Source organism: Montipora foliosa, chromosome 6, assembly GCF_036669935.1.
Source record: "Montipora foliosa isolate CH-2021 chromosome 6, ASM3666993v2, whole genome shotgun sequence".
NCBI classification, from domain to species: domain Eukaryota; kingdom Metazoa; phylum Cnidaria; class Anthozoa; order Scleractinia; family Acroporidae; genus Montipora; species Montipora foliosa.
In genome coordinates this window covers 26,868,432-26,895,931 of record NC_090874.1, presented here as the reverse complement: position 1 = coordinate 26,895,931, position 27,500 = coordinate 26,868,432, and the positions used below count along the sequence as shown (strand labels likewise).

The 27,500-nt window shown below is 38.2% G+C and overlaps 1 protein-coding gene and 1 long non-coding RNA gene across 12 annotated transcripts in view; one reads left to right on the top strand and one right to left on the bottom strand.

Moving 5' to 3' along the window:
- LOC138007054 (alpha-1B adrenergic receptor-like) overlaps positions 1–27,500 on the top strand; it is a 42,542-nt gene that overhangs the window by 6,491 nt on the left and 8,551 nt on the right. For 5 of the 11 annotated variants that reach the window (XM_068853730.1, XM_068853741.1, XM_068853740.1 and 2 more), the window contains exon 2: positions 9,131–9,182. The exons of 2 other annotated variants lie outside the window; for them this stretch is intronic. The gene's annotated coding sequence lies outside the window, so the exon portion shown is untranslated. Of the gene's footprint in view, positions 1–7,879; positions 7,899–9,130; positions 9,183–18,299; positions 18,319–20,045; positions 20,194–23,953; positions 23,970–27,500 lie in introns of those variants that run through there. 4 more of the 11 variants (XM_068853733.1, XM_068853739.1, XM_068853734.1 and 1 more) reach the window with 4 other exon arrangements.
- Positions 19,746–27,500, bottom strand: part of LOC138007057 (uncharacterized) — a 10,342-nt gene continuing 2,587 nt past the window's right edge. The window contains exons 2-3 of the long non-coding RNA XR_011123987.1: positions 20,057–20,151; positions 19,746–19,970 (exon numbers count right to left, since the gene is read on the bottom strand). This is a non-coding gene — a long non-coding RNA (uncharacterized lncRNA). The remainder of the gene's footprint in view (positions 19,971–20,056; positions 20,152–27,500) is intronic.

The window sequence follows — 27,500 nt, the reverse complement described above, 5'->3', positions numbered from 1 at the left end:
ATTTCGTTAATGTTATTGCTGTATTGTTGATTAAGTACGTAGATAAAAGATTTGACAGATATTCTGTTCTTAAGCTTTCTTGTAGATTAGTTTTAAAATTTGTTTCCTCTTTCGATGTAATTATACCTGGTAGTTTCAAAACTGTATTGTGAAAAGCTGGTGTGCACGATGAGGCCCCACCGGGTGTCATCTTGGAATCGATCCACAACAATCACCTTTGAGTTTCATGTCAGTTTTTGTCCTCAATCCTTGAGGTTAATATACGGGTCTGCGGTTTTACATCTTCTTACGAGCTAGCGCTATATCTTGCTTCATATTTTCCATGTCAGCATGGATTAAAACAACAACAAGGAGCATTCACTGAAGATCAAACGATATACTCAATTAACAAATTAATTCTACGCCGTTTTTTCACTGTTGGTCTCATGGGTTTGAAAATTCTCTAACGGACAAAGGAAATGAAAGTGATTGCTCAGACATTGGCGCCCGAGTTTCATCTTTTACCTTTTCACCTGGAATCTCAGTTTGAACATAATCCTCAACTGACGCTTACTCATCCTGGAAGAACGAAAGGCATTATGAAATATCTAGCTGCCTTTTAATTGATTAAATTCCTCTTCCCTCGCCCCTCTCCGGAAACAGACACTTCCCTTCAGCGTACTTCCACAATTCTCCCTGGATTTATCTTTATGGCACCAAGGATCTACCTTTCTGGTGATAGAAAATTATGGCTCTCCGGTAAACAAAAAGTTAGGAGCATCTTAACTGAGATATCTGTTTTTCGTAAGCACATGTTATTTCTGAACATTTGTACAACTTATTCTACAAAAGGACAGGTGTGCGACAAAGGCAGTTTGTAAAGATGTTACGATGCTGGGCCTTCATCCTGTCAGGGGTGGTACTAATAAGTAACGTGATAAGTTAGGGTACAAACAACGGTAATCTAATAGCACTTTCCTCAAGAGAAAATTGGGAAAAGCCTTTTACCAACAGAATTAAGACACAACTATGTCCCAACATTTACCTGTAACTGCTAAGCCGTCATTGTTCTAATCTGAGACATACTGAAGCTGACTGTGCAGGCAGAACATTTTAAACGCATTTTAGGATCATTAAGTACTTACCTTACCTGTCGACCTATCTTATATATAGAAAAAAATACTCTACTTTTATTCTTTTTATTTTCAGATCAGTTAAGATGTATTTCGTTGTTTTGTCAGCAGTCTTCAAAGCATTAACCTCAGCTCCAAAGCGTGACCTCCAAAGCTTTGAAATGGTCGATAAGATATGTTACGGCAGAAATACACAGCAGTTAAATTTACATTTAGGGGTTTTGACACGAAGATCAAGTGGGAAATTGATCAGGACGATGATATAATCTGTTTCCGCAAATACATTTCAAAGATTAACTTCTAAAACCGATTCAAGTTACAAATGTAAATAACGAAACAATGGTCGCAACAACGCTGGTAATGTTTTTACTATTCCCCCTTTAGCACATAATCTTCCATTGAAAACATCTTTCACAAATGCACTCGACGCCCAAAGTTATTTGCGTTAAAACGTACACCAATTAAAAAGCACTAGAAAAGGCCTAGGATTCGTAAATGAAAAGCATCTGCAGCGCAGTGCAAAAAGTAAAGTGTTTAAAAACCATAGTTTCTCATAGTGACTACGTTCTTATTCGTGCTGCCTAGAACGAAACTGGAATGCAGCGTTGTTCAAACAGACTTAAATGGTGTATTAATTTCTAGAAGACAACTAATGCACCTTTCATATTCACGCAAATGAGCGTCTCTTGATATTTTTCTTTTTGTATGACAAATAGTGCTCACAGTTCTTTGCTTTCAGCCCCATTTTTATCTTCATACGTTGCTCCATCTTCTTACCCTTTGGTAATCCATGGCTTCAGAATTCTCCGTTAATGGCAACATTAAGTGCATTCTCTATTTATTTGCGATTACAATGTTTTCTGAGAAAGTAATAGTTACGTAGATTATACTGCTTATGCCCCGCTTGCCGACGAAACCATTCATTGGCTGGTAAGATTACTTCATTTCCTAGTGCATTCGTTCTCAAAAGCATCCACATACGCTCTCCGTATTCAGCCATAAATAATCAAGCTTCTCCCACACCTGCTCAGTATTGTTTATGCTGATGTTTATCGATCACATGAATGCATATCGCATAAGGCGTAAGACAAGCGGTTTTCACACTTCCACTCAGTTTGTTGAGATAAGTGAATGGCTCAATTCCAGCTTCCTTCCTCTTGACAAATGCATTGCTGTCCAATTCCAGTCCCTTATCCTGCTCTCGACTGTTCAGGAACACTGGAAAGAAATTCATCAATAGTGTTGGTTAGAAGATTTGAAGGTTGGCTCTTAGGTTTATTCCCTTACCAAAAATGTTGTCGATAACTTTAAAATACGAGAATAGAACCATAATTAAAAGAAATCATCTTAAACGAGAAGTTGGACATTTTGCAACCCTATTACAAATTCATCACCAGTTTTCAAGAATAGTGTTTAACATGTTAAAGTTAGTTGCAGCAAAGTCAGCATTCGGTTGCTATCAAGTTGTCCGAATTGTTAACCTCATGAAAATGAATTTGATATCGAAAGAAAAGTCAAAGAAACTCTGTATCAATCACCCCTCTTCTTTTGAAGGAGCCAAGCTTAGAGGAACAGGGAAAGTTTTTCATGAATTTGAATTCCCAACTTTCGTTCGCATTGCATGGTCATACTTTTCAAGCATACGTCCATTTCGTGACCCTACGTGCTTGTGTTTGAAATTTTAATAGTTTTAATTAGAGAAATATCTGCGTTTTTGAAGTCAGTGTATTTCTATTTACTCATCTCCGAGTTCCGCGTCAAAAAAAAACCAATAATGCCATTCTCGAAATAAACTTCGCGAGTAATAAGCTTGCTCAAACTGCTGCTTTTGTCTCAGTTTTTTTTTTTCAAGAAATATTCAAATGACGGTTATTTGTTACAGTTCCTGCTTGCGAGTGACAAGCACATTCTTAATGGTAAATTGCATGTGATGAAACTATCGTCACATGCAAAATTTAACCTTTCATTTGCTTTCAAATCTCAAACGAAGACGAAAGAAAGGTATACATGGCAAAGGGCTCAAAACATTCATGCTTGAAAAACTTAGTGGTAGGTTTAAGTCAAGTAAATAGTGGAGAGAAAATTAGCTTCGCCTGCATTTCTTTCAAAGATATATTAGTCTCGAACCTCCCATGGAGAAAAATATTGCTTCAAGCAGAAATCGGAGATATAGAAAAAAATTCTCTCTCATTACAACGCTGTATTTTGACGGCTTGCGGTCTTTTCCACAAAGAGATAATAAATTGCATGAATAGTAGTGCTGTCCACTTAAAAAGGTTTGGGAAACTGAGGTAATAATCGAAAAAATTAAACTATTCCATTATTGTCCTTTTAGAATGTTGAAAAATACTGCAATTTCTTAACTCGCCATCGGGTTTAGCAATTGTGATTCCACAAAGTAGTATTGCGCATCGAAAAGTGGTTGTTGTTTCGTAAACGAACTGTGTGCCCTGCTTTTTTTTCTCGTAGTTTTCATCTTTGCGATCTCATACGCTAGGTGGGAAACAAAAGAAGAAGGAAAAGAATAGCAGTTTTGCTTTTCACAATATATGCCTAGGCATAAAAAAACATTTCGACCCATTCACCATCTGTTTCTCTTCGATTTATGGCCAAGGTGCCAAACAGGAGGGCCACAAATTGAAGGAAGAGAAAACAAGACGCCCAAGCTCTTCTCAACTGGAGTCGAAATTACGACCTTCAGAAGTTACTGGTTCACTGAGATGCTTTAAGACAGGAAGAAAGAAAGACAGACAAACAACCTTAAAACTAAAAGCTAATCATCATTATTCACGTCGTAAACCGTATACTAAATAAATGCATGTTTAAAATCGGCTTGGAATCCGTGATTAACACTCACATTTTATTTGAAAAACTCTATATATAATCATTATCTGTTAATCGAAATAAGCAGCAGTTGCTAAAGAACTCTTTAAAATATCCTGCGCGGCCATGGCGGCAGTGACAGGAGATTCGTAGTTCATGAAAATAACGTCCTCATTTTCCCACTTGATAGTTATGAAGTAGATGGTTGATTTCGAGTCATTGCAACAATTCTTGGTGATTCCATGTAATTTTTGGCAATTCCATGTATGATTTACTCAAATTTCATATATAATTATCTTCATTCACAAACATGAATTAGGGGTACAGGGATGGCGCAGTGGTGCGAGCACTCCAAGGGGGCCTGGATTCTATCACCAGCCTCGGTGTCATATGTGGGTTGAGTTTGTTGGTTCTCTTCTCTGCGCCGAGAGGTGTTTCTCCAGTGAAAAGTGACCTGTACTTTAGCCGGGGGGACCCGCCCATTTTTACGATGACAAATTATTCATCGTATATTATCACCACAGCATTCCATGTATGATCTACTCAAATTTCATACCTTACCTTCATTCACAAACATGAATTTGTCACTGGAATGAAAGAACTACGAGCAAACTGTGATCGAAGTTGCTGACGAAAAAAGTGCCCTAACACTCAGGTAGATTGAATATTATATTTTCTTTCTTTGCTATATGTTTCGTCTTAAGGATGTGGGTCTGATCCATATTTTCAGCATGGCCCGGAAATGTTGACTTGACAACATCCTTTTCGGCAGATTGGCTTCTTCGTTCTCACAATTTTGCGAGCCTAGTGAGCGAGCGAGGACTTTTAGAAGTTTACTTGTGCCCTCTTAACTACTTAAGCTCTATTGGATTGATTTCTTGAATTTTCTTGCCGGTTAAAAAATGTCACTCTGAGTGCATTCGACACTGGGCACAGTCAAGAACATGGACATGGATAAGACAATAAAACCCAGGAGCCCATGGGTGATGCCCATGCGTAATGGCTCCTGGCTAAACTTAAAACAAGTGGAGTGAAATGCATAGAAAGTGTCAGTTTCGTCAGATTCCATACTAACAAGTTATAATTAAGCTAAAATATATACAAATTTGTTTGCAAAACCCTCATAAGCAATTTCAATTAAACAGCGAAAGTATGTTGCATGTTGTGCGTCTACTGTACGTGAGAAAACTGCTGAGGTACAGACGCTTTTCAACCAGGCCCGAGGGTTCCCTTTCACTTGTTAATGTCGGCTGTATACCCTATTTAGGTGTGGAAGTGTAAACATTGTTTCAAGTGCATTTACGTGGATAATAAAAATTGCGTCGACTTAAAACTTAGTTTAGTTCATTTGGGTGATCTGTGAAGCAATTAAACCAATGTACAAACATTAATCCACCTGAACTAGGTTGCACAGCAAGTTACGAAAGATTAACGATGATATAGCTTAAGAAAATGCCAATTTATTCCCTGAGAGGTAAGATTTGTATTCATCTTCAGTTTGCTTTCCGAAAGCAAATTTAAGATAAATAGAAATCCTATCTTTCAGGGTATAAATTGGCATTTTCGTTCTTGGCTTTATACTCAGAGATTAATTTTATGCTGCTTTGTTTTTTTGTAAAATAACTGACGAATTTAGATTCACAAACTTTTGCGTTCAAATAGGGAAGGCCGATGTTAAATTTTAAACGAGATACGGTCCGCGTACCTTCCGTCCATTCAATTTTCATCAAAATAGAAAATTGAAAGTTAGGAATGACAAATCTTGATTTTCAATTTTTGATATTCAGAAAAACAGAACTTTGTTTTGGCCTTTCACATAAACATGATTAAGCGACAAAGCTCTATCTTGGTATAGATTTGCTTTGCTTCAGATTTAATGAAAATAGAAATGCGACAAGATTTGCTAAAATTTCTTAAAGAAACAAACGTGCAAAAACCAGTTCCAAAACTGGAACATCAAACTTCAAAATCAATTTTTGATTTCCGCAAATACGAAAAACAAAAATTGACAACACCGGAAGTGGAAGAACTAAGATGGCGGCAAGCCATCATTATTGTTCGTACATTTTTTTGTTTGCGGCTTTGGGCCTGATTTCACAGGAGCCTTGCTTTATTAAACCCAGACCGAAATATAGGTATACGTTTACTGTGAACGCGCGAACGCAACTATTAGCTTCGCATTTTGTGCCTTATAATGAGTTTGCCTGAATTTCAATGCATCCCCTGGTTCATTTGAGTTTCCGAATAGCAATTTACTTCTTTAAGACCCGGGGCCCGTTTCTCGAAAGTCCCGAAACTTTACGGGCCATATTCGGGTGTCACTGTTCCCTCTGTATCTCAAGAACGGAGAGGGTTTAAGTCGTTAAATTTCGCAGTCAGTTTGCTTTTTGCTACCTTGAAAACATGTTAAAAGGTCGGATTTTCAAAACAAGCGGTTGGCAGAATTTATAAGAACCCAATCAGCCTGAACCCCGAAAATGGGTGTTTTTATATGCGGGTTTTTACTGTACAACAGCTCACACGAAATGCATAAGAATGGCTTAGTGAGAATGGCATCAAGCATTGTAGTTCCTGTTTTAAAGAACATAAAATTGATTGAAATTGTCAGATTTTGTTATTTCGTCTAATTAATGAAACAGGAAGGAGTGATCGAGGACAACTTCGCCAGCCCGTTCCATCAAAAACATTCAGTCATTTCCTTATGCTGAACAGGAAGAACAAGTCGAAAAAGTAATGCTTGGGAGCAGAAATAATGATCAATGTGTTGGCCGAATGATATGTGCGAGTCCACACAGCACGTACGGTCGTTATGAGCTGTTTCAGCCAGGTCTTCAAGAAGGATTTAAGTATCCCACAACTCAAATGAACCAGGGGATGCAGTGCAATTAGTTCAGGCAAGAGAAAATGAGGGGACAGAGAGGGAGGCTCAGGGCGTTGGCCGGGATATGTTATGTCCACGAAAGTTATTTTTAGACGAGCGAAAGTCTTTGTTCTAGCGGAAGTCTGTCTTCCGAGACGTCTGCATGCAGTCTTGCCTCGCTCTCAGGTTCTTAGTGAAAAGAAAAAATGATGGCCCACGTGGAATGCTGATGAATATTTATTTTCATTCAAACATCGGACCGAGTTTGGCCTGCATGCGGACGTCTCGGAAGACTTCCGCTCGTTTAAAAATAACTTTCGTGGACATGACATATCCCAAGGGCTGGACCGGGAGCCTCCCTCTCTGTCCCCTCATTTTCTCTTGGTTCAGGCAAATTCATTGTGAGGCACAAACTGCGAAGTAAACACTTGCCTCCCGCTCACCTTTGCAATATTTTGGTCTGATTTTAATACAGCAAGGCTCCTGTGAAATCAGACCAAAAATGTACGAACAATAATGTAGAAGGTTGTGCAGAAATGTCGCTGCAGTTTTCCACCTACCCTACATTTCTCCACGCTATACATGCATCGTCGACCGTCTTGCCCCATCTTGGTTTTTTCACTCCCGGAGTTGCCGTCCCCTCCCCCCACACCTATTTCGTCCCGTTTTTCAATTTTTGATTTTCGTATTTGCGGAAATTAAAAATTAATTTTGAAGTTTGAGTTCCAGTTTTGTAACTGGTTCTGGCATGTTAACGAATTTTGGCAAATCTTGTCATATTTTTATTTTCAGTACACCTGAAGCAAAGGATATCTAAACTAAAATGGAGCTTCTTCGCTTATGTGAAAGGCCAAAACAAAGGAGAATTAAAAATTCACCCATGATTTCTGTTTTTCTGAGTATCAAAAATTGAAAATCAAGATTTGTCATTCCTAATTTTCAATTTTCTTATTTGATGAAAATTGAATGGACGGAAGGTACTCGGACCAGATACAGCCGCTACAAAGCATTTATACGGTGGTAACGCAAAAGTCAATAGTAAACATGGGGATTAACATTTACATAGTATGGGAAAGGAACCGTTTAGCCAAAACTGATGAAAAGTAAATAACACAAAAATGACTTGCGAATCATTTTGGCCTGTGTTTGTTAGCTTTAATGATTTCATTGTGGGCTTGACTTAACTTTTTTCACGACGTTTGAGCGATTAATAGACTGCTCTCCGGTAATTAAACGTGGTAATTATTGAACTTTAAAGGTGAATAAATGATGGTTAGAACTATACCGCTTATTTTAGACCCGCCTATATAAAAGAGATTTGCAAATAAATGAGATTTTACCAACAAATGGACGCAATTATTTGTGTTACTAATACTGGACAACTTCTACTAAATAAAATCCTAAATTAACATAAATACTATTTTTCAAAGAGCTGAAAGCTCAGTCCAGAATTAATTTCGAGCAGAAGCGAAACTTAGTAAGTGTAGTTCTCTGAACCGTGGTGTATTTGCTTGCATGGTATTTGGGGATTGCGGAAGGATTTTTTCGGGTGTGAAGCGGGAGATTTGGAATGAGGGTGTGCAAGGGACAAATTCTCTCTATGTCAAATCTCATATGATTATGGAAAAATCTTTGCGAAATTGTTAAATGGCGGAAGGAAGAAGAATGTGTGACATAGCGAATATAGGAAAACCCCACTGTGCTATTCTGAATTCACTGTTGAGGCACTGACTCCTAGCTCAGTCACTGAAAAGACCTTTATCAATTATATTGTTTATTTCTATATAGTTATCAACGGTTTCATGATCTTCATTTGAAATTCATAACGATCATTTCCGGCAGTCTTATCATGACTGTGTCATTTTCATTTTGGGAAACAACTCAAATTTGAGAAAAGCATATTTTAAAATTGGGGACGTAATTTATCGCTGGGGACGTTCTAAGCTAAGGCTTTGGTGATTAGTAGTGAAGGCAATCATCATGCGGCTATTATTCCTTCTTTAATGGCCTTAATCTGCCGGGAGCAGGTGAAAAACGACCCACTGTTGCCATCTACCAATATTCTCATTCATCCGCAAAATTCGCATCAAAAACTGTGGCCGACGTGGTTGCTTTCAAATTACAAACAAAAATAAGAAAGACGGCTCCTTCTAATTGTTTCTATTATGATGATCCTGTTCGGGTATATCATGGGCAAACTCTCCCCTATATAGTCATACCTTGTTCGTGCTCGATCGAAAACTTAAACAAAGGTATCCCGTTATTCTTTCAAACCAGGCAGTGTCGAAATTCGTGGATCATTTTAACATTGGTTGCTTTCCCGTTAATGTTTTAGCCTTTAATATCAGGATTCAGTTGGACAGAGTTGGCAAAGTTCACAACTGCATGTGAGTATCCATTCTGTTGTCGCACTGACGATATCGTTTTGCTTTTTTTTTTGTAGCTGAAGCTACGATGAGTGTGTCAGTACCAAGTGCATTAACTGTTTTGTTTCATGTCCAGAACGATCTTAGTGAAGTAAGCGGTTGCAAACTTTAAGAGAAATCCCGAAAAAAGACAGGAATTTACTTGCAGTAGACGAAATGAGGAGCACTCTAGCTAGAAACCTTGTGACAGTAATTTTTGTACTTTTATAATATCGCTTGTTTTAAGGATCCAGTCAAATCGATCTGTGATACGATCCGAGTTCTTTCACCGAGCTTTTCAGACCGACTTTTCGTATCAGCTGTTCACAACTGCAGAGCATCATAAACTTTTAAAATTTACGCAACGTAGCAAAGTAAAGGTAACCTTCACTTTCCAGTAAATTACTTTCTCTTGTACAGGTATACTCATTCAAGAGACAATCAATTCTTTTCTTTTTTTTTTTTGCGCGGCATTTTTTAACCACGCCTTCGTTAGAAATTAGCATCTAGCAACCTCTACTGCAAAAGCTTTTTCAACATTTGTAAAAAACATGACATGGTATTATCATCGAGATATCAGCGTATGAATTGCATCTTAATAACGACAAGACGCCAATTAGGCGTTCAAGTGGGATGCACTGATCAAAGCAAGCAATATGCCGCGGCTGTAGAGTCTGTGACAACATTCCTTGGAACAGTACACGAATATATAGACCTGAAACTTTCGCGGCTCTCTCTCCCCTCACAATGGAAATGGAATATGACACCAATTCAATCAGAAGGCGCATGCCCAACTATTCCCAGTCCTCTGCCGTGCATTTCAGTGTAAAACATGTAAAAACTCTCAAGCAAGCAAGAGGCGGTTTTTTCACAGGATGGGAACTGTTCCATCATTTTTCGTAAACTGGACAAAACATATTTTGAAAAGTGTATCAAAAGAAGGCCGTACGACGTCATGACGTCATGGTACAGATTTTGCGTTAGAATGTTTTCAAACTGTTGCGTTGTTGGAGTACTTTCCTAGTAACATCATCTAAATCATCAGAGTTTTTCTGTTTTGTTGATGTCTTGAGACAGACAGGACAAAGCCAGTTTTTAGGTACTTTAGAAAGTTTAATGCAGAACAAGTGGTAGAATGAAATTGGGCGTGATTTGTTAGAACAACAAACAGTCTTCGCCAGTATCAGATCTACAAAAGTACATTGCTTTGGGTAGGTTGGGTTGGGGATACAGTGCTTCTGTGTGTACCGCTGCCCAAGGATCTCTGGTAGTACACAATTTCTCCAAAAATGATTCAGTTTTGGTAGAACACAGTTCCAGTGCTCAATGTCAGGGTTAATTCTCTCACAAACTACCGCAATTTGCTGTACTTGAGTTCAGTTGTGAAAAGGTGCTGTTGAACCTGATCGCAATACTGGTGATCTCTTTTGAGATTGAGATTTCCGTTATTCTCAGTTAGACAGGAACTGTTACATTTTATGTAATCTTTAAAAGTCAATTCTTTCAGACAAGTCTTTCACTTAACCTCTCTACAACCTTGACCACAACAGTCACCAGCAACACATAAAATCTGGAGTTTCATGAAGCCATGCAGGGGTATTGTTTATTGATAAATGTTCCACACTTTTCAATCCTGAAGGTTTTGTGGTTTTACTCTCATGATCGGTTTTCTCAAAAGCATTTATTGCTGTACTTTCATGTTTACAACCATGTTCTGTAGCATCATTAGAAAACTTGAAAATATTTAGATAACAGATTGTCTTTATTGAGACTAATTGAGTGCTGCGATGGACCGATTAGAGTGACTGGCTTGCTTACTGATAGAAACACCAATTCGTCTGCTCAATGACGGAAAAAATTACTGTTTTTAGCTTGGTTTCTTTTATCTTCCTCTACATAATTCTAACTTCATCTTAACACCAGTACAGACAACAAGCAACATGTTATAATCCATGTCCAACTATCTCTTATCAAAGAGGTCTGTGATGGTTTTAACGTTCCTGCTTTGTGATACAAATGACTGAAAATAAGGTGGAATTAAACTTACCAGAACTGGTTTGGTTATTGCAGGAGTTCAGCTTAGCATAAAAATAACTCAATTCGCCAGGCGATGGAGGTGCGATTTCAGGGTTATCTTGCTTTGCAATGGCTAGGGTTTCTCCTCTTGAAGAATCAAATTATCAAAGGAAACATCAAGTTTTTGCTTAAAGTGCCACTACGATGAAAATTTTGCGTGTCCTTTTTTCTTTAGATTTTGAAAATAGACGTACTAAATAGGCATCATGCCAATTTTTATCTTAAAATTCCCACGGAAAGTATGATTATTGTAACGTAGTTTTTCGGTTTTCACTGTCCGCCATTACTCGAACGGCAAATGACCGTGAGCAAGGAAAAGGGTTGGGTCTAGCTGGATCGCCTGGGGTCTGACGTTATATGCGCAACGCTCATAATAAACGCGGCTAATTTCCCATGTCGTCTATGAGATGTGAGAGATCACCGAGTTGCTTTTTGCTGATATTATATACATTACTCCTTGATCGCTTTGTTCGCTTTGTCAGACGCCCACGAAGCGATGCGCGTATGACGTCACGAGCCAAGTCTTGCGTGAAGACCGCTTACAAAATAATCGCCGTCCGAGTAATGACAAACAGATTTTTAGCGGTTTTTGGCTGGCTATTTCCCGACTTATCTCGCTTCTATCGTTCTAAATTTAAATGCATTGTATTATTTTGAACATATTGACTTAATTGACATTGAAAAAATTCGAAAAGAAAACCAAAAATTTTCGTCGTAGTGGCACGTTAAGTTTCCTGGCTGGTATGAAATCAACATTTTCTAACTTCAGAAATGGCACTTTTTTGACATAAGATGGCATAATCCACGCGAATTTTAACTCGGTAAGCGCCAATTAACCTCGTAAGTTTTTGCGAATGGCGAAGTTTTCCTATCATAAAAAACTTTTTGATAACAACATTTTGAATGAAGCCTGAAACCATGTGATTGTAGGCTTGAAGGCTGCGAAAGGCTTTGAACTGTTCTTACAAATAATGACTTGTTTCAAGCACCAAATACGATACTAAATCGGACCAAAGTTCTTTTAGGGAATTATAAATAGATCAATTCCAATAGGACAAATCTTTTCTTTGTATCATTCCTTGACCTTTGAATCAAATCTCCAAGTTTCACTAGCTGATCAGTCATTCTAATTCCAACCTTATTTTTTCCTGTAAGTATTGAGGTTTCAAGAAATCTGAAACGCCAATTGGATTCTACGACTTTTAGAGCATCATATATGTTATTTTACGAGAGATTATCTCGCTAAAATAATTTTATAGTCGAAAGTTATGGAGGCAGCTCATAGTAATAAGCCCCCTGTTGTTTCCTTTGAGCTTCCTCGCTAAGAAAAAAAATCTTCTCTTTTATTTTGTGTAATAAATGTGTTACTTTAAATACTTTAACTTTTTACATATATAAAGCTCCAAAAACTGCAAAATCGGGACTCGGAGGCGCGTATCATCAATTACGACTCTGACGCAGATGAACTTATTCATACCCTGGGGTAGAGAAACCTGAACGGTTAACGCGCGATCTCTAAATCCATTTTAATGTGTAAAACGCTACACATCTTGCGTACGGTACTACGGCAAGAGCTACTGAAATTTAAATTGACCAACCAGAATTCAGCGAGCGGGAAAAACTGAGCTATCCGACGTCACGTCGCTTGTTAGCAGTAAAAGAGCCAGAAAACCATAAAATGATTTTGCGGCAACCTGATTGTCAGCAAACTTTGGCGCCGATACTGGGTTGCCAGAGAGTGGCGATTCGAACGTCAGCTGTTGTGCTTTGGCTGTTAGAGCGGTTTTCAATTGAGTGTCGAAAGTAATTAGATAATTACTTTGGTTTATGATTACTTCACTCAGTGATTGGTTCAAAGTTCTCGCGGCATTTTTTCAACCAATCAGAAGTGAAACCAAAACCAATCGTGGCTCACGCGTGCACATTTTCCCGCGCTTTGTGTCCGTTACGTGTAATTACTTCGAGTTTTGATTGGTTTGCCGGATTTTCTCAGTCCTTTTTGATTGGCCAAAGTAATTTCTTTGGTTTTGGTTTTACGACACTCATTTGAAACTCGCTCTATCTATGCTTTTTCTAACTAATTTAAGATGAATTCAGCCTAGTATTTTCGAATAAACGTTTTCTGAAGTATAACAATACAATACAAGTTTGTAGGATAAGTTGATGCCCATACTGAAACACAATATACGAGATAAGGATAAACTAAGCTATAATAAGGGGTACGTAACGAATTGAGAGGAAAATAAATTATTCCAGTTGCTTTAGAAATTTTGCTTGCGGCATTAGCAATATGTTGTTTCCACGTAAGGTTCTCATCAAGGATGATACCCAAAAACTTTGTTTCCTTTACTCATTCGATGGCGTAATTACTTATTTCTAGTTTAAGATTTTTCAGGGGCCCCGTTTCTCGAAAGTCCCGAAACTTTACGGGCCATTTTCGGGTGTCACAATTCCCTTTGTATCTCAAGAACGGAGAACATTTAACTCGTCAAACTGCACAGTTATTTTTCTTTTTGTTACCTTAAAAACATGTTAAAAGATCGACTTTCCAAAACGAGCGGTTCGCAATTTCACAGATGGCTTTTCGGGCCCGAAAAGTTCTCGGGACTTTCGAGAAACGGGCCCACATGGCCGCTACCAACACAGTATTTTCCACAGACTCTCCAATTTGTCCTGTTGTTTATATTTCTCGCTGCAATCTAACACAACTGTTGACGTCATGAAGACCTTTTTGGCCACGCGGGAAATGTCGCATTTCTTTGGCCAAAATGTTAAAGTTCGTGCTGCGAAAAAACTCACTTCGGACATTTGTAGAAAGATTCTAATGACGGAATTCTATCAAGCAAAGCGTGAATTTTAAGGATATAAGAAATAACAAGTGGTGGTGAAATTTCGAGTCATGTGCACTTTAAAGCATATTCAGTTGAGTGATGTTTGAAAAAGCCAAACTGATTATCCGAGAGTATTTTATGCTTATTCAAATAGTCCAATAAACGATTATAAGTTACTCTTTCTAGAATTTTTGAAAACGCGGGAAGGACAGAAACAGGTCTATAATTAGAAAAGGTAACTTATCGCCAGATTTAAGTATGGGCAAGAGATTATGAAGGTAAGAGAAGTAATCCCTCATACTGGCTCTATTCCCATCGTAATCCCTCTTAGGTTATTTTTAGATATTAAATTCTCAACCTCGTATAATGCATTTCGCGTGCTCTGATTGGTTCACTCAATCTCGGTTATCAGCTCATATACCTTGGTTTGACCTTATATGGTAAATGATTGCGTTAAGCGTTGCTAAACTACAAATGTTTTCGTCGGAATGCCAAATTTCTCTTTGAATAAAGCCAAAAAGGAGAAAAAAAACTTTCTTTGTGGAAAGTTTGGATCAATTCCGACGTTTAGAAGTACGTGAAAAGACAAGAAATGTTTTTGTGATGAGCCTGCGTCTGTCTGACAACAAGGTATTGCACAACATCGGATCAGTTCTCATCAAGTTTTTTTGCGATTTCGCTCGGATTTGCTCGCTTTTTCGGCTCGTATTTCGTACTTCCAAATTTTTGGAGTTGAAGGAATTTAAAAAAAGAATTATTCCATTCGCGCTTGTTGGATATGAGACTGGTTATAGCCAACTCGGCGCTATGCGCCTCGTTGGCTATTTACCATCTCATATCCAACGCGGAACGCGCGCTTATGGAATAATTGTTAAGGACGGTGCCTACTAATTCAAAAGTATTTTTGCCCCGATTTATCATGCAGGAAAGGTAGATCTTCCCAAGTGTTATTGAAATCCAAAACGAAATTTGGGGGTAACCACGCATTTTTCAAAGATAATTCATGAACAATATTTGTATATACAAAGCAATGTATGGCATTCTTTCTGAAATTAAAGCTCAATTATCTCTAAAGAATGCGTGGCTACCCCCAATTTTCTTTTTCGATACCAAGAGTACTTACTAAGATCTACTTTCTCTGCATAGTTTTAAACCGTGCAAAAATATCCCTGCATTAGTAAGCATCACCAATAGGAAATCCGTGTATCTGGAGATGCGCAGAACGTATGCGCAATAAAAATAGTAGGCACCGTCCTTAAATATCAATTTTCCCGCGGACAATGTTGCCGCGCGCGTTACGTGGAAGTTTCGTGGAGGAGGGAAAGTGCAGCAATTCTATACGATGCCACTCTCCGTTTTCAAAATTGAGTTTCATGGCCTGATAAAATTCATTGTCTGCAAGATACAGGTTTCAAACATACATCCTTGGAATTGCTTAACTGTCTAGTTTACAGTGATACCAATTTGAAGAATTTCCAATCTATCAAACCGTGTAAAATAATTTTGACAGATGCAGATATGTTTACCTTGGTTGCATTGCGTTACTTGTCCATTTTAGTGCGCACTTTCTCATCGTCTACAAAATTCTGTCGCTTACAAAACTTGTCCCTGTCAAGATACAGTTTGCAATCATATATCATGGAAATCGGTTAACTGTATAATTCACTCTGATACCAATTTTACGATTGTCTAGTGTAGGAAACCGTGTTAAATAATTTTGTAAGAGGGAGCTACATTTTACGCGTGCGTTGCAAATTGACTTCAATCCGATCTTACGGTTTAAAAATTTTTATCGTGCGGTCAATTGAAATTTTCCTGTCATGTGTGATACTGTTTGAAAGCGTTAGCTGTCTAATTTATGAATATCATAGAATTAAGTCACCATAGTTTAAGTCGGCTAAGAAAATCGAGAACGCGTTGACCAAATCAGGAATATGTTACTTGGTGACTGTAGTCCGCGATATTTCATTGTGTACAAAATTCTGTCGCCTATAAAACTCGTTACTTTCAAGATACAAGATGCAAAGATATATCATTCAAATTGCTTAACTGTGTTGTTTACAGTGACACCAATTTCAACACTGTCCAATGTACGAAACCGAGTTTAATAATTTTGAAAGATGCAGGTATATTTAACATGCGTGCTTTGCAAATTGACTTCCATGCGATACCACTTGTTCATACATTTTTATCGCACTGTCTGTTCAAGTTTTCCTTTCATGTCTGATATCTGTCTAATTTATGAATATTTAAGAATTAAGTCGTCATATTTTAATCCCGCGAAGAAAATCAAGAACGTCTTAACCAAGTCAGCGATATATTACTTGTTGACTGTAGTCTGCGAATTGCCAATGTTTACAAAATTCTGTCGCTTATAAAACTCGATCCTTTCAAGACACAGGTTTCAAACATCTATAACTGAAATCGCTTAATTGTCTAGTTTTCAATAATACCACATTCAAGGTTGTGCCTTATACGAAACCGTGTTAAATCTTTTTTTAAGGAGGCAGCTATATTTTAACATACGTGCTTTCCCAATTCACTTGAATCCGATAACACGGGTTCAAAAATTTTTATCGGACGCTTGATTCAAGTTTTCCTTTCATGTTTGGTACTGTTGTAGAGCTCTATCTGCCTACTTTATCACCATATAAGAATTAAGTTATCATATTTTAATCCCGCAAAGGAAATCGAGAGTCAGAGAGATCGTACTTATCGACTATAGTCTTCCATTTGCTATTCTGTACAAAATCCTGTCGGTTACATAACTCGTTCCTTCCAAGATACAGGTTTCAAAACATAAGTCATTGTAATCGGTTAACTCTGTAGTCAACAAGTGACGTTCGTCCACAAAATGTAGATACACGTTTGTCTCAATATCCTCCGCCATTTTTGTTTGATGGTAAATCGCGAACGACGCGAATCATTGCGTGGGAATTCGCTCAGCTGCCAACATTGGTAAAAATGAGGACATGTGATTAGCTATCAGTTAACCCTCGTGGGAATACCGGATCTCGCAGGAGATCTAAAAGTAACTTAAGAGGGATTACGATGGGAATAGGGCCAGTATGAGGAATTACTTCTCTACCTTCATAATCTCTTGGTATGGGTATAACACGAGCAATTTTTTATCAGGAACAATTCAGCAGGGGAACTTAAGGCCCAAAATGGCCGTCTTTTTAGTATTCTTTTTTTTATTTATTGCGAATCGGTCCTTTTGGCCTCGTTCAAGATTAAATATTCTTTTAAATTTTGCGTATGAAAGCGAGGCCAAAAGGGCCAATATTCAAGAAAAACCTTAAATAACAATGACCACAACCAGGTTTGCTGAGCCCGCGAGACTGAGCACCCCCAGAAAACCATTGTTTTAACGAAAACCTCTGGTCAGCAACCTGGTTCTGGTCATTGCTGTCTAAGGTCTCCCAATATTCAACCGGAAACATGGCAGCCATTTTGGAACAAGTCTTTAATTAAATTGGCCTCTTTTCGGTTATTTAATTACAGGACTAAATGTCAATCAAAATTAATTAGTAAATCAACAGTGATACATACACAATCAGATATTATATGAACATGGTTATATAATTAGGCATCTGGCTAAGCTACATAAAATAATCAATCTATACTCTAAAATTATACCACTAAAAACAAGAGAAACCGTAAATAAGATGTATTTAACTCAATTGAAATAAGTGATTTGGAGATCATGCTTGCATGGTATGTCCTTCCAGAGAGTTGCACCGAGCTTCGCTGAATAACAACATCTTGTCTTGAACTCCTCGGCCGATATCAGGACGAGGAATGAGAGAAAGTCCAAATGTGGTTACTGAACAATCTTAAATGTTCTGATATGATATCTCTTTAATTGTGGTTTGGTTATTCTGAAAATCCGTAGGTGATCGAATTTTGAACATTTTAGTATTTAGCAAATTAAAGTTAAGCCCTTTTTGTTAATGTTCTTGCCGTGTAGTTGATTAAGTACGTAGATAAAAGATTTGACAAATATTTTAAAGTTTGTTTCCTCTTTCGATGTAAATATACCGATGTGCACCTATGAGGCCCCACCGGGTGTCATCTTGGAATCGATCCACAATAATGTCCTTTAATTTATGTATTTTCCCCCCTATGTCCTCTCAAGGGAGATTATGAATTTTGGGCTGCATTTCCCGCGCTTGTTTACAGGGAGCTACTAATCACAAAACAAAAAAAAGGTAAACAAAAAGTTAGGAGCATCTTAACTGAGATATCTGTTTTTCGTAAGCAAATGTTATTTCTGAACCTTTGTACAACTTAATCTACAAAAGGTCAGGTGTGCGACCAAGGCAGTTTTTAAAGATGTTACGATGCTGGGCCTTCATCCTGTCAGGGGTGGTACTAAAACAGTTAAGTAACGTGATAAGTTAGGGTACAAAAAACGGTAATCTAATAGCACTTTCCTCAAGAGAAAATTTGGAATTTCAATGCAATTGTCTAGTGGGAAAGTCTTTTACCAACCGAATTAAGACACAACTATGTCCCAACATTTACCTGTAACTGCTAAGCTGTGATTGTTCCAATCTGAGACTTACTGAAGCTGACTGAGCAGGCAAAACATTTTAAACGCATTTTAGGGACATTAAGTACGATAGCATCTAATACCTTTTGCTTACCTGTCGGCCTATCTTAGAAAAAAACTCTTTTTTTTTTTTGTTCTTTTTATTTTCATATCAGTTTAGATGTATTTCATTGTTTTGTCAGCAGTCTTCAAAGCATTAACCTCAGCTCCAAAGCGTGACCTCCAAAGCTTTGAAATGGTCGATAAGATACGTTAAAGCAGAAATACACAGCAGTTAAATTTACATTTAGAGGTTTTGACAAGAAGATCAAGTGGGAAATTGATCAGGACGATGATATAATCTGTTTCCGCAAAAAAATTTCAAAGATTAACTTCTAAAACTGATTCAAGTTACAAATGTATATTGCGAAACAATGGTCGCAACAACGCTGGTAATGTTTTTACTAATCCCCCTTCACCGCATAATCTTCCATTGAAGACATCTTTGACAAATACACTCGACGCCCAAAACTATTTTTGTTAAAGAGTTAGCACAACAATCAAAAAACACGAGCACAGGATTCGTAAATGAAAAGCATCTACAGGGCAGTGCAAAAAGTAAAGTGTGTAAAAACCATACGGTTTCTCACAGTGACTACGTCCTTATTCGTGCTGCCTAGAACGAAACAGCATTGTTCAAACAGACTTAAATCGTGTATTGATTTCTAGAAGACAACTATTGCGCCTTTCATATTCACGCAAATGAGCGCCTCTTAATAATTTTCTTTTTTGTGATAAATAGTGCTCAGAGTTCTTTGTTTTACCCCATTTTCATCTTAATATATTGCTCCGTCTTTTTGCGCTTTGGTAATCCATGGCTTCAAAATTCTCCGTTAATGGTAGCATTAAGTGCATTCTCTATTTATTTGCGATTACAATGTTTTCTGAGAAAGTAATAGTTACGTAGATTATACTGCTTATGCCCCGCTTGCCGACGAAACCATTCATTGGCTGGTAAGATTACTTCATTTCCTAGTGCATTCGTTCTCAAAAGCACTCACATAAGTTCTTAGTATTCAGTCATAAATAATCAAGTTTCTCCCACACCTGCTCAGTATTGTTTATGCTGATGTTTATCGATCACATGAATGCATATCGCATAAGGCGTAAGACAAGCGGTTTTCACACTTCCACTCAGTTTGTTGAGATAAGTGAATGGCTCAATTCCAGCTTCCTTCCTCTTGACAAATGCATTGCTGTCCAATTCCAGGCAAGGCAGTTATCTTTTGCTTTATATATATATCTTGAAATGACAGAATCACAGAATCACTAAGGAAAAGCATAAAATGATCAAATTAACAGATACGTACAAGTATAAAATCGTTTCGGCTAATGGGAGCGCTTAAAACACTCACTTGACATATTGATTAAGGTGCGACCAAACCAGGTTGCATCTCAAGTGACCAGTTCCTTCCTTATCCTGCTCTCTACTGTTAAAGAACACTGGAAACTGAAGAAAATTCATCAATACTGTTGGTTAGAAGATTTGAAGGTTGGCTCGTAGGTTTATTCCCTTACCTAAAATGTTGTCGATAACTTTAAAATACGAACATAGAACCATAATTGAAAGAAATTATCTTAAACGAGAAGTTGGACATTTTGCAACCCTATTACAAATTCATCACCAGTTCTCAAGAATTGTGTTTGACACAGTCCTTATGTTAGTTGCAGCAAAGTCAGAATTCGGTTACCATCGCATTTTCAGGTTCTCCGACTTGTTAACCTCATGAAAATGAATTTGATATCGAAAGAAAAGTGAAAGAAACTCTGTATCAATCACCCCTCTTCTTTTGAAGGAGCCAAGCTTAGAGGAACAGGGAAAGCTTTTCATGAATTTGAATTCCCAACTTTCGTTCGCATTGCATGGTTATACTTATCAAGCATACGTCCATTTCTTGACCCTATGCGCTTGTGTTTGAAATTTTAATAGTTTTAATTAGAGAAATATCTGCGTTTTTTAAGTCAGTGTGTTTCCGCCTAAAACTTGTTTGTTTCTATCTACTCATCTCCGAGTTCCGCGTCAAAAACCAATAATGCCATTCCCGAAATAAACTTCGCGAGTAATAAGCTTGCTCAAACTGCTGCTTTTGTCTTTTATTTCAAAAAGTAATCAAATGACCGTTATTTGTTACAGTTCCTGCTAGCGAGTGACACACATTCTTAATGGTGAATTGCATGTGATGAAACTATCGTCACATGCAAAATTTAACTCTTCATTTGCTTTCAAATCTCAAAAACAAAGACGTAAAAAAGGTATACTAGGCAAAGGGCTCAAAACATTCATGTTTAAAAAAATAGTGGTTGCTTTAAGTGGAGTGAACAGTGAAGGAAAAATTAAGTTCGCCTACATTTCTTTGAAAGATATATTAGTCTCCAGCCTCCCATGGAGAAAAATATTGTTTCAAGCAGAAACCGGAGTTATAGAAAAAAATTCTCTCTCATTTACAACGCTGTATTTTGATGGCTTGCGGTCTTTTCCACAAAGAAATAATAAATTGCATGAAAAGTAGCGCTGTGTACACTTGAAGAGATTTGGAAACGTGAATTTCAAAGACAAAATACGCTGACGGAATCATCGAAAAAATTAAACTATTCCATTATTGTCCTATCGTAATGTTGAAAAATACTGTAATTTTTTAAGTCGCCATCGGGTTTACGTAGTATTCCGCCTCCAAAGTGCGCATAATTTCTTGAGTGATCGGCCGGATGATTCCGACAACGGAATTATTCATTAACATTATTCACCAAATGGTTGTTGTCTCGTAAACGAGCCGTGTGCCCTGCTTTTTTTTCTCGTAGTTTTCATCTTTGCGCTCTAATAAGCTAGGTGGGAAACTAATGAAGTTTTTAGGCATAAAAAAACATTTCGACCCATTCACCATCTATCCTTTTCTCTTCCATTTCTGGCCTAAGTACGAAACAGGAGGGTCACAAATTGAAGAAAAAGAAACAAGACGCCCAAACTTCTCAACTGGAGTCGAAATTACGAACTTCAGATTACTGGTTCACTGAGATGCTCTACATGCCCATGTATCTACACAGTTGTGTTGTGATTGAGTTAATGGTGTTTTGTCTGATTGGATAGTGGAGTCAAAGTTGTTGACTTGACAACATCCTTTTCGACAGATTGGATTCTTTGTTTTATTTACAAGTCAATACAGGACATTTTTGTAATCCCATCTTTTGCCCAGTTTCACGTTTGGAGCCAGCCTTCTCTTGGGTCATGACACTAATTAAAATCGGTTTTGACTTTAACAAATAGCTATTTACTTTTTTCGAAAGTGTGACCTTGAAGACCGCAAAAACGAATAACTTCAAATCACTCAGCTTTGATAGACACCTTGTGGGCATACCAAGAGGGCGGTCATTTATCAAAGTCTCATCTGGACATTCAAGAAACCTGATGTTGCAGGAAAATTGCGAAAATGTTGCGTGCCCAAACGATACGACAGCATTGCCTTGGTACGTAACATTGAGAGGAGCTGACGTTTGGGTCGCCATTTCGTGCGATATTTGCTTTCCCTTTTTGGACAGTATAAGGATCAGGCCCTAGTTGTTCAAACGATGGATAGCGCTATCCGCCCGATAAATCACTATCCACTGGATAACTTAAATTGTTTTGCTAGTGTTTATCCACTGGATCGTTCTGAACAACTGGCCCCAATAAGTAGAGTTTGTTCTACAAACTCTGCAGTAAGTTATCATGTTTATCACGTTGAATGTTGTGCGTCTACTGTGCGTGAGAAAACTGCTGAGGTACAGATGCTTTTCGACCAGGCCCCTGTTGTTCGAAGGGCGTATAGTAACTCAATTGGTTTTGATAGTGTTTATCCGCTGGATAGTGATTTATCCGGTGGATAGCGCTATTCACCCTTTGAACAACGTGGGGCCTTTTAACCACCAGCTACATCGGCTAAACCTCAACTAAAACAACGCGTAGTAATATATCTCAATCTTAGAGTACACTTCAAACACTCAAAAACTCTTGCCCGACACTTAGACTTGATGAGCCATCCAATATCGCTTAAGGCGTTTCAAGTTATTCAACTGAGATCTTTGTGCAAATCACTTCTGGTTTTTGTTTGCCATCGCCAAAGGCATTCAGTAAAATTCTAAAATGTTTGCACTGAAGCAAAGAGAGAATGACATAAAATAGGGGCACCCAACGACCAATTTGTTGTAAAATGTATTATTATACCCCAGTTAATGAAAATAAATGTTATTAAGGCATTTTCAGGTGTTTTTCAGTGTTGCTGGGAAAACATTATCTGTTCCTTTTTCCCAGCAAGACACACAAGAAATTTCCCAGCCAGCTAGATAAAATTGGTTGGTTTCCCAGCCAGCTGATCAAATTTATTTCCCAGCCAGGAATTCCGCGCACTTTCAAATTCCTCGATCCAAAACGACCTAACAAAAGCGACAAAACCGGGACAAAACAGGATTTTTCCGCAAGCGCAATCTCTCTGACCAGCCTTCGTATGCCTGTGACTACTCTCTGGGAGAGGGAAGGGGTTCTTTTTTTTTTTTTTTTTTTTTTTTTTGGTCGTCCTCTGTCTTTAGAGTTTCTAAAGCCAGCTCGGGTTGAAATGCTAGAAAAAGTCAGTAAGTAATTCTCAGGAAAAACCTCTATCAATGATAAATTTCCTAGCCAGCTCATCGAAACACCTGCATTTTTGCCAGCCAGCAAGATTCCTCTGGGGAACAGATAATGTGAGGAACAGATTCGTTGGGTGCCCCTTATAAAAGTCTTCCTTTATTTGGAAAGGGAAGACTCTCGGAAGTAGAAAAACTAAAAGTGAATTTTGTGGGTAAAATAGAACCTACAAAATCATCTGAACGCTGCTGCCATCATAATTCAGTTTGAAATCAGGATTCTTGAGGGGAAATAGTCACTTTGTGCAACTATTGTTTTCACGAATTTTCGACCAGACGATGAAAATTTATTTTGACGAATATGTACTTCTCGATCAACAGTGCGACACATTTGGTTGAATATTTTGTTAATTAATTGGTTATGATTATTTGAAGTTCTTTTACTCCCAGTTTTATTCCGTTAGCTTCCTTTGTAATATAAGAAGGGATGGCACTGGAAACTTTATAAAAAGCTATAAAAAATATCCTGCATGAATGCATCGCATGAATAGAGCTATTTATATTTGCGGATTTCTAATGACTGACGATTGATGGGAAGTTTGCTTCAAAATTAAACCCAACTAATATCAGGATTGTGTTGGACAATATCGTCTGCGGCTAAGTTCACAACTGCATGTCAGTATCCATTCTGTTGTCGCACTGACGATATCGTCGATTTTTTTTTTTATGAAGTGACGATGATTGTGTCAGTGCCAAGTGCATGAACTGTTTTGTTTCATGTCTAGAACCATCTTATTGAAGTAAGCGGTTGCAAACTTATGAGAAATCCCGAAAAAAAGACAGGAATTTACTTGCAGGAGACGAAATGAGGAGCACTCTAGAAACCTTGTGAAAGTAATTTTTGGACTTTTATAATATCGCGTGACATCGATCTGTGATCCGATCCGAGTTCTTCCACCGAGGTTTTCAGACCGACTTTTCGTATCAGCTGTTCACAACTGCAGAGCATCATAAACTTAATTTACGCAACGTAGCAATGTAAAGGTAACCTTTACTTTCCAGTAAATTACTTTCTCTTGTACAGGTACACTCCTTCAGGAGACAATCAACTTTTCGTATCAGCTGTTCGCAACGGCAGAACATCATTTTTTAACCACGCCTCCGTTAAAACCTAACATCTAGCAACCTCTACAGCAAAAGCTTTTTCAACATTCGTAATAAACATGACATGGTATTATCAGCAAGATATCAGCGCATGAATTGCATCTTAATAACGACAAGACGCCAATTAGGCGTTCAAGTGGGATGCACTGCATGATCAAAGCAGGCAACATGGCGCGGCTGTAAACAAAAATTCTAGAGTCTGTGACAACATTCCTTGGAACAGTACACGAATTAAGATACAGATCTGAGACTTTCGCAGCTCTCTCTCCCTCACAATGTTGTTTGCACACAGGTTTCTGAGCCCATTTGGCAAAACAACATTGGGAGGGCAAAGTATTGCATAGTGTTTCAACAATTGAGTCCGATTGCTGTAGTTGTTATTGATATTACGAATGTTTTTAATTTATCAGCTGAAACCTCTTCTTTCCTTTTTACAGCTCAGACCAGTTGTAAGTTAGCATGAGAATGTAGACGTATTTACGTCAAGCTAGTTGTAAGTCAGCGTACAGTAGGATGTCATACGGACGAATAAGTTGGAGAGTGTGCTATTAAACGTATACCTGTTCTGGGAAAACGGAAAACGGTAAAAGCACAATAAGTAGAACGACTGCAAATGTCATATTGGGTTAGGAGACTAGAAGTTCTTGACATTATAGGCAAAAAATGTAAGTTGGTACTTTCAGAATATTTGCATGTGTTAGTGTAAGGGAAAGATAAGTAGGATAGTACAAAGAGGCACTTGAAGGGGGTGGCTCTTAACTACAAAAAGACAATGGTCGCTAAGAAACTTTTTTAGTCAAAAGCCTTGCAAAATGGTTGCATGGATGGTTCGTTGAACAGACTTTTTCAATTGAAACCTGACATCACCTCAATCAGAAGGCGCATGCGCAACTAGTCCCAGTCCTCTGCTGTGCATTTCAGTGAAAAACATGTGAAAACTCTCAGGGAACGAAAAGAAGAGGCGGTTTTTTCACAGGATGGGAACCGTTCCATAATTTTTCCTAAACTGTAGCGTGGAATTTCCATTTGGAACAAAATGGAACTGATATTTTGAAAAGTGTATCAAAGGAAGGCCTTATGACATCATAATTTTTTTAGAATTCTTTTTTTAAATCCATGGTACAGATTTTGTGTTACCGTGTTTTACACTGTTTCGTTAAAACTTTGTGAAATACAGAATTAACTTGCCGAGTTTTTAGGCATTTTCTGTTTGGTCACGTGCTTTACCAAATGTGGTTGTGAGTCCAACCAGACAAAGAAATGTTAAAGAGAACACACTTGGCGAAAAACTGTAGATCATCAGCTCAGTTGGTTCAAGTAGACTGCAACGATCACAGTTAAGTGAAGCTATTAGTCTCTCCCCTCGGGGCTTTTCATGACTAATTTACAATTTTTTTCGGGGGACTTTAGCCAGACTGCTTATTACACAGTTTGCAATTTATTGAGGAAGTGAAAGATGCCCCCGTCCAGATAAGGTCAGACCACAACACCGGCGTCCCCTACTCTTATCCAATAGTGAGTGGGTTCTTTAACGTCCCATACTATTCAATTTCCAACAAGGGTTATGAGATGGGACTTCCGGTTTACAGTCCTTATCCGAGAAGACTTGAAAGTCCAACCATTTGCAGATGTCATTACAAAGGTAGCACATTCCCCTCAGTTATTTTAAGACCCTGAGTGTTGGTCCGGCCGGAGTCGAACTCACGACCTCCCGCATGACAGCCCGATGCTCAACCAACTGAGCCACCGGTGCGCGACGTATAGACATCATAGCTTCACTTTATTTCATATCTGCAGTTCAAGATGATTGATTTCATGTATCATTTCGTTCGTTAAAGGGAAAGTATGGTCTAGAAAAAGTTTTTCTAAATTACTAAGACCTTTCGCCAGGAATTTGAAAATAATTGCCGTTTTTTTCCAGTTCCCTGTTAATATGTGACAAGAACACTTTGAAGTTGCCTCTTTTGTGACTAGGAGAGCACCATCTTGAATATGACGTGTTTTGACGTGCAAAAGTCAACAAAGTTCTTCGTTCCCCAATCACTTTCTCAATGTTGTGTGACCTTGCTGCCCCAAGAAATTCAAGTGTAAAGATGAACTATGGTAAACGGTGTTGTGGTTCAATAGCTAGTGGGCCAAGTAGGCCATAAGTGCGACAGAAACTCAAGCCACTATTATAGATTCCCTAGTCAATCAAACTAGGCGGCAAAAATCAGTCAGAGCAAATGTAAACAAGACAAAAACCTTTAACATGCCACATAGAAATGTTCGACAAGCGTACCTTCGTTTCTTTTTCACTTTGTTAAATCTGCGACAGCCGTCTTTGATGCTCAATCAAACGTATTTGTTCGCTTTCACACGGCGAAGCGTTTAATTTAGAATAAGCCGACGAAACTTTCAGATGTTGCTCAATACACATAGCAAGGCTTTTTCACAGCAACAATTACCGTTGTTGGGGTGTGTTTGATCTGCTCAAGTTCGTTTTCGAGGGGGATGAAACTAGACACATGTCTAGACTTGAGAACGCTTATAAACATTTTACAAACACCGGAGCTTCGACCGGAAAATGAACATTTTAAAGAAAGGTTGGCCAGGGAAAATAAAACGTGGATGGAATCCCCAGAGCTGAAAACCTGACAGCCACATTGTTAGTTCGGGTATGTCACTTTACCAAGGAGGACTTCAAGCGGGATCTTCAGGTATATGAATATTGGTCTAAGTGACATTCGCTTCATACTGAAATCTCAGTCAACCAGTCCAAAATATCATTTGAGCGAGAAAACTGAATCAAGCAATATATAGACGACTTTTTCACTGTTATGCGCTTAAATGTTACAGTAGTTAAATACTGTTAGCTTTAATAAAAAAGGCACTGACACGATTTACTCTTACCATTCGATGGAAACATATAAATCGATCGCTTGTTTTGAAGTCGTAAGAGCGTGGAGGGGTCTCGTAGAAAGCCATGGTAAAGGGATTAAACTTGATTTCCGGGCGTTTATTTCTAGGCAATGAGCGCGGGACGCGGGATAGCACTGCAAG